Genomic DNA, 12,562 nt, shown 5'->3' with positions numbered 1-12,562 from the left:
TTCACCACCAAAACTGGTGAAGGTCACCAAGCCAACCTTGTTTACTTTAAATTTAACCTTTTCTGCCCTAAAACTGCCCTCTCCTCTGCCAGGCAAAACAATTTTTCTTCCCTTATTGACACCCATGCCCATCACCCACGTCAGATGTTCCGGACATTTAACTCCCTCTTCAGGCGCCCTGTTCCTCCCCCTCCTCCCCCCCTCACCCCCAATGATCTGGCCACCTACTTAATTAGGAAAATAAACACCATCAGGTCTGAGCTCTCCAAAGTCACCGCTCCTCCTTCTCCATCCCCCCGCTCTCGACCTTCTCCTCTACCTTCCCATACTTTCTGGTAGTATCTTCAGAGGAGATCTCCTTCCTCCGCTCAAGTGCCACTCCCACCACCTGTGCTTCGGACCCCATTCCCTCTCATCTTATAAAAACTCTCACCCCTTCCTTCCTCCCCTCCTTAACTTCCATCCTCAACCACTCACTCTCCAACGGCTTCCTCCCCTCTGCCTTCAAACATGTCCAATTCTCCCCTATCCTAAAAAAAAACCCCTCTCTTGACCCCACTGCTCCTTCCAGTTATTGCCCTAACTCCCTCCTACCCTTCCTTTCCAAACTCCTAGAGCGAGTCGTCTATACTCGATGCCTCGAATTGCACAACTCAAATTCTCTCCTGGATCCCCTCGAGTCTAGCTTCAGTCCCCTCCATTCTACCGAACTGCCCTATCAAACGTCCCCAATGACCAAGGATGCATACAGTCCTAGTTCCTCCTTCTTTTAATGATCATAGGTGTGAACCGTATTTGAGAGATCCTTAGTGACCCCTGATGATGGTATGTGGGAACCCTCAAGGGGAAGATACTCCTTTGGGTGATGAAAAGAGTAGGTCTCTGGAGGACTCTTCCAAGAATGAACAATTAGTTCCTGAGGTGACCAAGCAGTCTCTCCTAGACCATTGGATGCAAGCTGTCTGTACTATCTTGCTGGTATCACCTATCCTGTAGCTCGTGGGCTATGTACACAGTGGACCACTGGCCGACTAGTAAAAGTTACTCTCCTTAATATCATCTTAACGGTTAGGGATGTATCATCTAACATCCCTAATTTTGCAAGTCATCCAGTAAGACAAGAATCTAAGACTGACCATTCCTGGGTGAGATCTTGAGAAGTAGTGTGGTCTAGTGGATAGAGCATGGACCTGGGAGTCAGAAGGGCCTGGGTTCTAATCCCAGCTCCCACTACTTGTCTGCTGTGTGACATTGGGCAAGTCACTTCACTTCCCTGTCCCTTCCCTGTAAAATGGGGATCGACTGAGAGAGCCATGTGGGACACAGACTGCGTCCAACCTGATTAACTTGGATCTATTGCAGTAATGAAGATGATGGTATTTGTTAAGCACTTACTATGTGCCAAGCACTGTTCTAAGCCCTGTGGGGGATACAAGGTAATCAGGGTGTTCCGCGTGGGGCTCACAGTCTTAATCTCCATTTTAAAGATGAGGGAACTGCGGTACGAAGAAGTTAAGTGACTTGCCTAAGGTCACACAGCTGACAAGTGCTGGATCACTGATTAGAACCCATGAACTCTGACTCCCAAGCCTATGCTTTTTCCATTGGGCCATGCTGTTTAGTACAGTGCCTCTGGCATATATTATGTGCATAACAGATACCATCAAAATTGGTCCATTCACCTAGGTTGAGTGAAGTAGATGGCTGGTGTCCCAGATGAGAACAGGGATGCCAAAGTTACATCATGAGAAGCAGCTTGGCCTAGTAGATAGAGAACGGGCCTGGGAGTCACTAGGACCTGGGTTCTAGTCTCAGCTCAGCCACCTGTCAACCCTGTGACCTTGGGCAAGTCATTGGACTTCTCCATGCCTCACTTACATCATCTGTAAAATGGGAATTATGACTCTGAGCCCCATGTGGGACATGGACTGTGTCAACCAGATTGCCTTGCATCTACCCCTGGGCTTAGTACAGTGCCTGGCAAATAGTAATAACTTAACAAATACCATTTCAAAAAAAGCGTCAGGGGCAAAGCAAGGTGAGGATTTGCAGGGGAAGTGGGGTAGGACAGGTCTTGGGAGTGATAGGATGTCTTTGAAGACCTAGATAGGCAAGGGCCGTCACAGGAGAAGACTGCAAAGTTAAGACAGCCGGATATTAGGATTGCTCCAGAAGAAGGGCTGACCCTCAGGACTGCGGGGCTGGAGAAAGTTGGGGTATGAACAGCATGGATCAGCCAAGGTGGACCAGAACCCCCCAACGGAGTTCCATGGCTCCAATCACCTAGAATCTCTCCCAACCAACTAGAACTCCTTCATATCCCCTGACACGGATTTCAGCCTGCAGTGTTTAAACCTGGGAAATGCCAAGGCCTAACGGTGGATTCAGGGATGGGGAAGAGTTTACTGCCTGGACCTTGAAGGGGTTAATTAGGTGGGGTTTCCTGCCAGAACAGGGAGAAGTGTGGGGATGTTTACCTGTCATCAAGGGTTTCTAGAGGATTTAAAAGAAGAAATCACATCATAACAGCCATTTGAACTATAGTATTAGGGTTATTGTTGAGTACCTACCTCATATTAAGCCCTGGTATTTACTCAATGGTATTTATTGAACACTTGTTTGTAGAACACTGTACTAAGCTCCTGGGAAAGCACAGCAGCAGAGGGTAGGCAGGCATAATCTCTGCCCTCAATAAAAATACAAGACACGTACTCAATTCTCTGGACCCTGACCCCGCTAAGTATGGGAAGAGAGACTCATAGAAGAAAAAGAACAACAGGAAATTACAATTCAAAATAAGAGCCATTTGAAAATTTAATTGCCTAAATTATTAACATTAAAACGAATAGCTAAAACAGCACGTGGAGGGGGTAATTATCAAGATTCTCTACTCTCCATTCCCGAGTACTAGAGTACAAATGCCTGCAGTCTTTCTCAGTGTTTCCTAGGTGGTTATGGGCTTTACTTTCATACTGTGGGGGGAGAGGAAGAAGACTGCCCTGCCCAGCCAGCGGCCCATCACAGACCGGAGTTTCCCTCTTATGGAGACTCCAGCCGCACAGATGACCCACCCTCCACTCATGAAAGAGATCAGACTTCACTCCTGTAACTGTTGGTGGGTGGAGGGAAGACTACTCTACCCATTGGACCACCCCTGCAGACACCACAACCCTCATTCTTATGGGAACTCCAGACACGAGGAAGACAAAAAAGACTGGGAGCAAGGAGTGGGCTGAGCCTTGCAAAAACTGGTGTGATGGGCTTAAAAAGCAAGCAAAATAAACTTATAAGAAGGCATAAGAAAGGAGTTGGGGGGCATTTGCTAAGGGTAGGGTGCAGAACAGCTGCAAGCACCATAAACTCCATCAACAGGACCCAGAAATATTCTTTTAGCACCAAAATGAGAAAGGCACAATTTTGCTCCTTAGTAATGAATACGCTTGGCCTGAGAATTGGGATGAGATTCCATGGAGAAAGCTCAGAAGAGAGTAGTGATGATGGAGAAATGTCAGGGAATGGGGGTGTCTGAAGAAACTGGGATTCTTTAATACGGTGAGGAGAAACCTGAAGGGCCACTGATGATGGGCTCCGAGTCTCTGATGGGGTATTCCATGGAGAATGAAGAGTAGCCAGAACGGGAGAGCCCAATGCTGTGCCTGGGGGTGGGGCAAAATAGAACCCGCTGCACCTTGTGACGACACACACACACGGGCCCCGGAAGGGTGAACCCAGGACCCCAGGAAGGCTGGTGAGTGTGAGCAGGAGAATCTCAGATGAACAAATACTCCAGCCAGAACCCAGCCCTCCCAACCACATTTCCTATAAAGCTGGGGAGATGTCTGAAATCGAATAGCAGAGGTCTCTCCACTGTTTACCCTTCCCTGCCCCAGAACACACACCTTAAACTGCATAAAACCTAGTCTGAGTCTGAACCAGGTTGTGATTGCTCCACCATCCCATTCTCCTGCCACATCTCCCCCAGCAGATCCTCCAGCCCCATGGAGAGGGGAAACCAAACTGGGGTCTCAGAATTCCTCCTTCTAGGACCGTCCAACTTGGCAGAGCAGCGGCAGCTCCTCTTCATGCTGTGCCTCTGGTTGTACCTGCTTGGAGTTCTCGGGAGCCTACTCATCGTCCTGGTCATCAGCTTTGACCCACACCTGCACACCCCCATGTACTTCTTCCTCACCAACCTCTCCCTGGCTGGCATCTGCTTCCTGTCCACCATGATCCCCAAGATGCTGGTCAACATTCAGAACCACGACAAATTCATATCCTATCAATCAATCAATCAATCGTATTTATTGAGCGCTTACTATGTGCAGAGCACTGTACTAAGCGCTTGGGAAGTACAAATTGGCATCACATAGAGACAGTCCCTACCCAACAGTGGGCTCACAGTCTAAAAGGGGGAGACAGAGAACAGAACCAAACATACCAACAAAATAAAATAAGTAGGATAGAAATGTACAAGTAAAATAAATAAATGAATAAATAAATAGAGTAATAAATATGTACAACCATATATACATATATACAGGTGCTGTGGGGAAGGGAAGGAGGTAAGATGGGGGGATGGAGAGGGGGACGAGGGGGAGAGGAAAGAAGGGGCTCAGTCTGGGAAGGCCTCCTGGAGGAGGTGAGCTCTCAGCAGGGCCTTGAAGGGAGGAAGAGAGCTAGCTTGGCGGATGGGCAGAGGGAGGGCATTCCAGGCCCGGGGGATGACGTGGGCCGGGGGTCGATGGCGGGACAGGCGAGAGCGAGGTACAGTGAGGAGATTAGTGGTGGAGGAGCGGAGGGTGCGGGCTGGGCAGTAGAAGGAGAGAAGGGAGGTGAGGTAGGAGGGGGCGAGTTGATGGAGAGCCTTGAAGCCCAGGGTGAGGAATTTCTGCTTGATGCGCAGATTGATCGGTAGCCATTGGAGGTTTTTGAGGAGGGGAGTAATATGTCCAGAGCGTTTCTGGACAAAGATAATCCGGGCAGCAGCATGAAGTATGGATTGAAGTGGAGAGAGACACGAGGATGGGAGATCAGAGAGAAGGCTAGTGCAGTAGTCCAGACGGGATAGGATGAGAGCTTGAATTAGCAGGGTAGCGGTTTGGATGTAGAGGAAAGGGCGGATGTTGGCAATGTTGCGGAGCTGAGACCGGCAGGTTTTGGTGACGGCTTGGATGTGAGGGGTGAATGAGAGAGCGGAGTCGAGGATGACACCAAGGTTGCGGGCTTGTGAGACGGGAAGGATGGTAGTGCCGTCAACAGAGATGGGAAAGTCAGGGAGAGGACAAGGTTTGGGAGGGAAGACAAGGAGCTCAGTCTTCGACATGTTGAGCTTTAGGTGGCGGGCGGACATCCAGATGGAGATGTCCTGAAGGCAGGAGGAGATGCGAGCCTGGAGGGAGGGGGAGAGAGCAGGGGCAGAGATGTAGATCTGGGTGTCATCAGCGTAGAGATGATAGTTGAAGCCGTGGGAGCGAATGAGGTCACCAAGGGAGTGAGTGTAGATTGAGAACAGAAGGGGACCAAGCACTGAACCTTGGGGAACCCCCACAGTAAGAGGATGGGAGGGGGAGGAGGAGCCTGCAAAAGAGACTGAGAAAGAACGACCGGAGAGATAAGAGGAGAACCAGGAGAGGACGGAGTCTGTGAAGCCAAGGTCAGATAACGTGTTGAGGAGAAGGGGGTGGTCCACAGTGTCAAAGGCAGCTGAGAGGTCGAGGAGGATTAGGACAGAGTATGAGCCGTTGGATTTGGCAAGCAGGAGGTCATTGGTGACCTTTGAGAGGGCAGTTTCCGTGGAATGAAGGGGACGGAAGCCAGACTGGAGGGGGTCGAGGAGAGAGTTGTTGTTGAAGAATTCTAGGCAGCGCGTGTAGACAACTCGTTCAAGGAGTTTTGAAAGGAATGGTAGGAGGGATATGGGACGATAACTAGAAGGTGAGGTGGGGTCAAGAGAGGGTTTTTTTAGGATGGGAGAGACATGGGCATGTTTGAAGGCAGAGGGGAAGGACCCAGTGGAGAGTGAGCGGTTGAAGATGGAAGTTAAGGAGGGGAGAAGGGATGGAGCGAGAGATTTCATAAGATGAGAGGGAATGGGGTCAGAAGCACAGGTGGCCGGAGTAGCACTTGAGAGGAGGGAGGAGAGTTCCTCTGAGGATACCGCTGGGAAGGATGGGAGAGTAGCAGAGAGTGTTGAGAGCCGGGGGGTTGGAGAAATGGGGGAGGAGCCTTTGGGGAGGTCGGACCTGATGGATTTAATTTTGTTAATGAAGTAGGAGGCCAGATCGTTGGGGGTGAGGGAAGGAGGAGGGGGAGGAACCGGGGGCCTGAGAAGGGAGTTGAATGTACGGAAGAGCTGGCGGGGGTGATGGGCATGGGTGTCAATAAGGGAGGAGAAATAGTTTTGTCTGGCAGAAGAGAGGGCTGAGTTAAGGCAGAAAAGGATAAACTTGAAGTGAACGAGGTTGGCATGGTGTTTAGACTTTCGCCAGCAGCGTTCAGCAGCTCGAGCATAAGAGCGAAGGAGGCGGACAGTGGCAGTGATCCAGGGCTGTGGGTTAGTGGTGCGAGAGCGGCGAAGGGAAAGGGGAGCGAGCGAGTCTAGCTGAGTAGAAAGGGTAGAGTTGAGAGCAGTAATCTGATCATCAAGACTGGGTAGAGAGGAGAGGGCGGCGAGGTGGGGTGTGAGGCGCTCCGAAAGATGGGTGGGGTCCAGAGAGCGGAGATCTCTGTGAGGGAGTAATACTGATTTACAGGGGAAAGGAGTGTGAGTGAGGAGGCAGGTGAGAAGATTATGATCAGAGAGAGGGATCACAGAGTTGTTGAGGGTGGACACAGTGCAGCGGTAGGAGATGATGAGGTCGAGGGTATGACCAAGTTGGTGAGTGGGTGAGGTGGGGTGGAGGAAGAGGTTGGCAGCGTCAAGGAGAGATAGAAGGCGGGTGGCAGAGGAGTCGTTAGGGATATCCATGTGGATATTGAAGTCTCCGAGGATCAGAGTGGGCATGGAGAAGGAGAGAAGGAATGTGAGGAATGGGTCGAAGTCGTTAAAGAAGTTGGAAGTGGGGCCCGGAGGGCGGTAGATGACGGCTACAAGAATCTGGAGGGGGTGGTAGAGGCGAATAATGTGAGCTTCAAAGGAAGGGAAGGAAAGGGAAGGGGGAGGAGGGATAGTGCGAAAACGACATTGGGGGGCGAGAAGGAAACCGACACCTCCTCCTTTTCCGGTGAGTCTGGGGGAGTGGGAGAAGAAGAGGCCTGCACTGCAGAGAGCAGCAGAAGAGACCGTGTCGTCCAGCGACAGCCATGTTTCAGTTAGGGCGAGGAGGAGTAGAGAACTGGAAAGGAAAAGGTCCAGGATGAAAGGGATCTTACTTAAAACGGAGCGGGGGTTCCAGAGGCCACACTTGGCATCAGCTGTCGAGGGTGGGGAGGGAGGGGGAAGGGTGCGAGGGGTGGGGAGGGTTTGGATTGGGATGAGTTGACGGGGGCCTGGGCGGGGAGAGTGGGAAGGGGGGGTGGCGATGGGAAAGGAGAACTGGGATGGGGTGGGGACGGGGAGAAGGGGAGGAGGGGGGCCGGGAGGGAGAAGCGGAGGACCTGCGCTGGTACAGAGGAATCCTTGGTAGGGGTTGAGGGGGAGCGGTCTTGGTGGGTGAGAGGGAGGGAAACAGCTGGGTGGGAGAGGGGAAGGGGAAGGTGAGGAATGGGAATGGCAGTTGGGAGCAAGGGAACTGAAAGTTCATGGTGAGGTCAGCAGGGCGAGTGACAGTACCGCGGGGGGTTAACAATTGAGATGCAGAAGGAATAAAACAGTAGCAATGATAAAAGTAGGCGATGGCATCACAGGGTGTAGTTGAGCAATCAATATGCTATGGCAATAATAGAATTGGCAGACAATGATGCCACAGAGAGCAGATACAAACTATTAAGAGCTGGAGTAGGGTGGGCCAGTTAAGGGGGGTCAGGGAGCAGAGATACCTGGGGAGGGGAGCGAACAGTCAACTAGCATGGGAGGGCTGAGGAGGTGTGAATGAGGTTGTCGTTAATGTAATATGTAACATGGTGCTAACATGGTGCTAACAAGGTGCTAACAAGGTGCTAACAAGGGCTTTTTACCTGGGGGCGGGGGGAGAGTCAGTCAGGACCGGACCGGGAAGGTGGGGGGGGATGAGGGGCACTTTACGGAAGGCCTCCTAAGTGGGGGGGGTGGAAGCAGGGGGGGCGTCCGTGGGGGCGCTGAGATGGCGGGTGGGTGGGCGGCCGGGCCTCTCGGGAACGGAGTCCCGGGCGTCAATGGCGGCGCTCTGAGGAGAGGATCCTTCCGGGAGCGGCAAGGCCGCGCGGGGTGATGGCGGGCGGGCCTCTCGGGAACGGAGTCCCGGGCGTCTATGGCGGCGCGCTCTGAGGAGAGGAACCTTCCGGGAGCAGCAAGGCCGGGCGGTGTGATGGCGGGCGGGCGGGGCGGGCCTCTCGGGAACGGAGTCCCGGGCGTCAATGGGGGCGCTCTGAGGAGAGGATCCTTCCGGGAGCGGCAAGGCCGCGCGGGGTGATGGCGGGCGGGCCTCTCGGGAACGGAGTCCCGGGCGTCTATGGCGGCGCGCTCTGAGGAGAGGAACCTTCCGGGAGCAGCAAGGCCGGGCGGTGTGATGGCGGGCGGGCGGGCGGGCCTCTCGGGAACGGAGTCCCGGGCGTCTCGCGGTGTGATGGCGGGCGGGCCTCTCGGGAACGGAGTCCCGGGCGTCTCGCGGTGTGATGGCGGGCCTCTCGGGAACGGAGTCCCGGGCGTCTATGGCGGCGCGCTCTGAGGAGAGGAACCTTCCGGGAGCAGCAAGCCCGCGCGGTGTGATGGCGGGCGGGCCTTTCGGGAACGGAGTCCCGGGCGTCTCGCGGTGTGATGGCGGGCGGGCCTCTCGGGAACGGAGTCCCGGGCGTCTATGGCGGCGCTCTGAGGAGAGGATCCTTCCGGGAGCAGCAAGGCCTCGCGGTGTGATGGCGGGCGGGCCTCTCGGGAACATCCTACCCTGGCTGCCTGGCACAAATGTACTTCTTCCTTCTGTTTGGAACTCTGGACCACTTTCTCCTCACCAGGATGGCATATGACCGTTACGAGGCCATATGTCACCCCTTCCACTACACCACCATCATGAGCCCACGGCTCTGTACCCTGGTGGCTGCTGGATCCTGGATCTTCAGTTCCCTCCATGCCCTGACACACACCCTATTGGTGGTTCGCTTAACCTTCTGAACCATTTGGGAAATTCTACACTTCTTCTGTCAACTTTACCAGATCCTAAAGCTTTCGTATTCTAGCGTTGTCATCAATGAAGCACTGGTGTTTGTCTTGGCAGTAGAGATTGGGCTAGGTCCAATCACCGGCCTCCTGTTGTCTTACCTTCACATCATCTCCACCATATTGAGAATCCCATCTGCAGGGGGTAGGTGGAAAGCTTTCAGCACTTGTGCTTCTCACCTGTCTGTGGTCTCTTTATTCTATAGCACCACCCTTAGAACCTACCTTTGTCCAACATCTACCTAAACATTCAGTAAGGGCTCGATACTCTCTGTGCTGTACACAGTGGTCATCCCCACAATGCATCCCTTCATCTACAGCCTGAGGAACAAGAACATGAAAATGGCCCTGAGAAACGCATTCAACAGGAGAAGTGTCTTCTCTCGAGGAATCTGACATGCTGATTCACCTGAAGCTTATTTTTCTCAGAAAGATTAGCCAGCTCTCAAAGATCACATACTTTTTGTCATGTACAATTTGGTTTTGTTTGTTTTTTGTAGGGAGGAACAGACTATATTCCTAGTGAGAGTTTACCGTCCTCCTTTATGGTCAACAATATTCTGTTGACCAGAGAAGCAGTGTGGCCTAGTGGAAAGATCAGGGACATGGGAGTCACAGAAACTGGGCTCTTATCCCAGCTCACCACTTGTCTGCTGTGTGACTTTGGACAAGTCACTTAACTTTTCTGTGCTTCAGGTCCTTATCTGTAAAATGGGGATTCAGTACCTGTTCCCGCTCCTACTGAGATTGTGAGACCTAATCATCTTATATCTGCCCCAGCCCTTAGTACAATGCTTGGCACATAACCTATGCCATTATTATTAGGGAAGCAGCATGGCCTGGTGGACCTACTATGGGCCTGGGAGTTGGAAGAACAGGGTTCTAATCCTGCTTCTGCCACTTCTCTACTGTGTAGCCATGGGCAAGTCACTTCACTTTTCTGGGCCTCATTTACCTCATCTATGAAATGGAGATTAGGATTGTGAGTCTTTTCTGAGACGGAGATTGTGTCCATCCCGATTATCTTGTATCTACCCCACACTTAGTACAGTGCCTGGCGCATGGTAAGCACTGAAATACCACTTAAAAAAGAAAATCTCCTGGGACATCACCCTAAGCAAAGCCCAGCAAGGAGACCAGGCACTGAGAGTTTGTGTGTCTCTCACATGGAGCTGGGGGAGCCATAAACTGTGGGGCCTGAGGGACCAGAGACTCCTGCAAATAGTCCTGCCGTAAGCCCCACTCACACCACCACTGCGCCTGTGGTTGGGGACGCAGCGGTTCTGCTTGGAGCTCCATATCTCCTCGTCCCTCTTCCCCCGCAGCTACACTGATTGTTCCAGGACGATTTCCCCACCACAAGGCCCATCAACCGAAGGGACAAAGGAGGCAGATGGTGCAGACAGCCTTCATTACCCGAATGACCCAAAGACAACCTGCACAGGTAGGGAACGACCCCCCCGTCCCAGCACACAGGAGCACCCATGCCTCTTCCCAGCCACGATGTGAGAACTTTAGCCTTCACTCTGATCCAATATTGAGGCTACAAGTACATCCCAGCCCCCTTCCCCAGAGGGTCCGCAGGAGTCTAAAAGCCACAGTATTGGGGCATTCTGAAAGTGATATTTGACCTCCCTACTCAAATCAAACTTACAACAGCACTTAGAACAGTGCTTAGAGCTTAGAACAGTGCTTCGCACATAGTCAGAGCTTAACAAATGCCATTATTAATTATTAATAATTAATTAATCAGATTAGCACTCTTCCCCTCTTCAAGGCCCTCCTGTGAGCTTACATCCTCCAGGATGCCTTCCCAGACTGAGCCCCCCTTTTCCTCTGCCCCTCCTCCCCTCCCCACCTCCTCTACTCCATCCCTCTGCTCTACCCCCTTCCTCTCCCCACAGCACTTGCTTATATTTGTACAAAATTATTATTTTATTTATTTAATTAATAATAATAATACTAAATATTTTCTATAGTTCTATTTATCTATATTGATGGTATCGATAGCTGTCTACTTTTTTTGTTTTGTTGTCTGTCTCCTGCTTTCAGGCTGTGAGCCAGTTGTTGGGTAGAGATTCTCTCTATCTATTGCCGAATTTACTTTCCAAATGCCTAGTGCAGTGCTCTGCATAACAGTAAGCGCTCAATAAATCTGATTGAATGAATGAATCATTACTATTTTCACCGACCCTTTCAGGGAACAGGGGACTGTCTGTCTCATTCCATAGCCATTACTGAAGACACTATACCCCAAGATCTCAGTGCATAACAGGTCCTCTTTATTAAAACATCCCACTGGATCCCACATAACAAGGTGCACCATCCCGGTACAAACAGATAGACACACACTTTTGCGGCAACTAGTTGTGCCTTTTATATTTTAAAGCACCCCTACTAAAAGTCTTCCCAGTTGCTGCTCTGCACACACAGGAAGTCCCTCCCTCCTTTTAATGAATACTGGAGAGGAAATTTCTACTTTCTGGTGATGCCTACAGTCTAAGTTCCTCCTTCATTTGATGATCACAGGTTTGAACCATTTTTGAGAGAGCCTTAGTTAGCCTTGCAGATAGTCTGCGGGAACCCTCAGAGGGAAGTTCCTCCTTTGGGTGATGCAAAGAGTGGGTCTCTGGAGGACTCTTCCAAGAATGAACAATTAGTTCCCGAGATGACCAAGCAGTCTGTCCAAGACCATCCGATGCAGGCTGTATACACTATCTTGCTGGTATCACTTATCCTGCAGCTTGTGGGCCCTATACCCAATGGACCACTGGCCAACTGGTAACAGTTACTCTCCTTAATATCATGTAAATGGTTAGGGATAACTCATCTAATATCCCTAATTTACCCTCTAAGTCATCCAATAAGACAAGAATCTAAGACCGAGCATTCCTGGGCGAGATCTTGAGAAGCAGTGTGGCCTAGTGGACAAAGCATGGATCTGGGAGTCAGACGGACTAGGTTCTATTCCCAGCTCCTGCCACTTGTCTGCTGTGTGACATTGGCCAAGTTACTTCACTTCCCTGTGCCTTCCCTGTAAAATGGAGATTGACTGAGAGTGCCATGTGGGACATGGACTGCATCCAGTCTGATTAACGTGGATCTATTGCAGTGACGATGATGATGATGGCATTTGTTAAGGGCTTACTATGTGCTAAGCACTGTTCTAAGCTCTGGGGGGATACAAGGTAATGAGGCTGTACCACGTGGAGCTCGCTGTCTTAATGACCATTTTACAGATGAGGGAACTGAGGCACGGAGAAGGTAAGGAAC

This window comes from Tachyglossus aculeatus (assembly GCF_015852505.1).
Source record: "Tachyglossus aculeatus isolate mTacAcu1 chromosome 12 unlocalized genomic scaffold, mTacAcu1.pri SUPER_6_unloc_2, whole genome shotgun sequence".
Lineage (NCBI taxonomy): Eukaryota > Metazoa > Chordata > Mammalia > Monotremata > Tachyglossidae > Tachyglossus > Tachyglossus aculeatus.
This window is presented reverse-complemented; position numbering follows the sequence as displayed.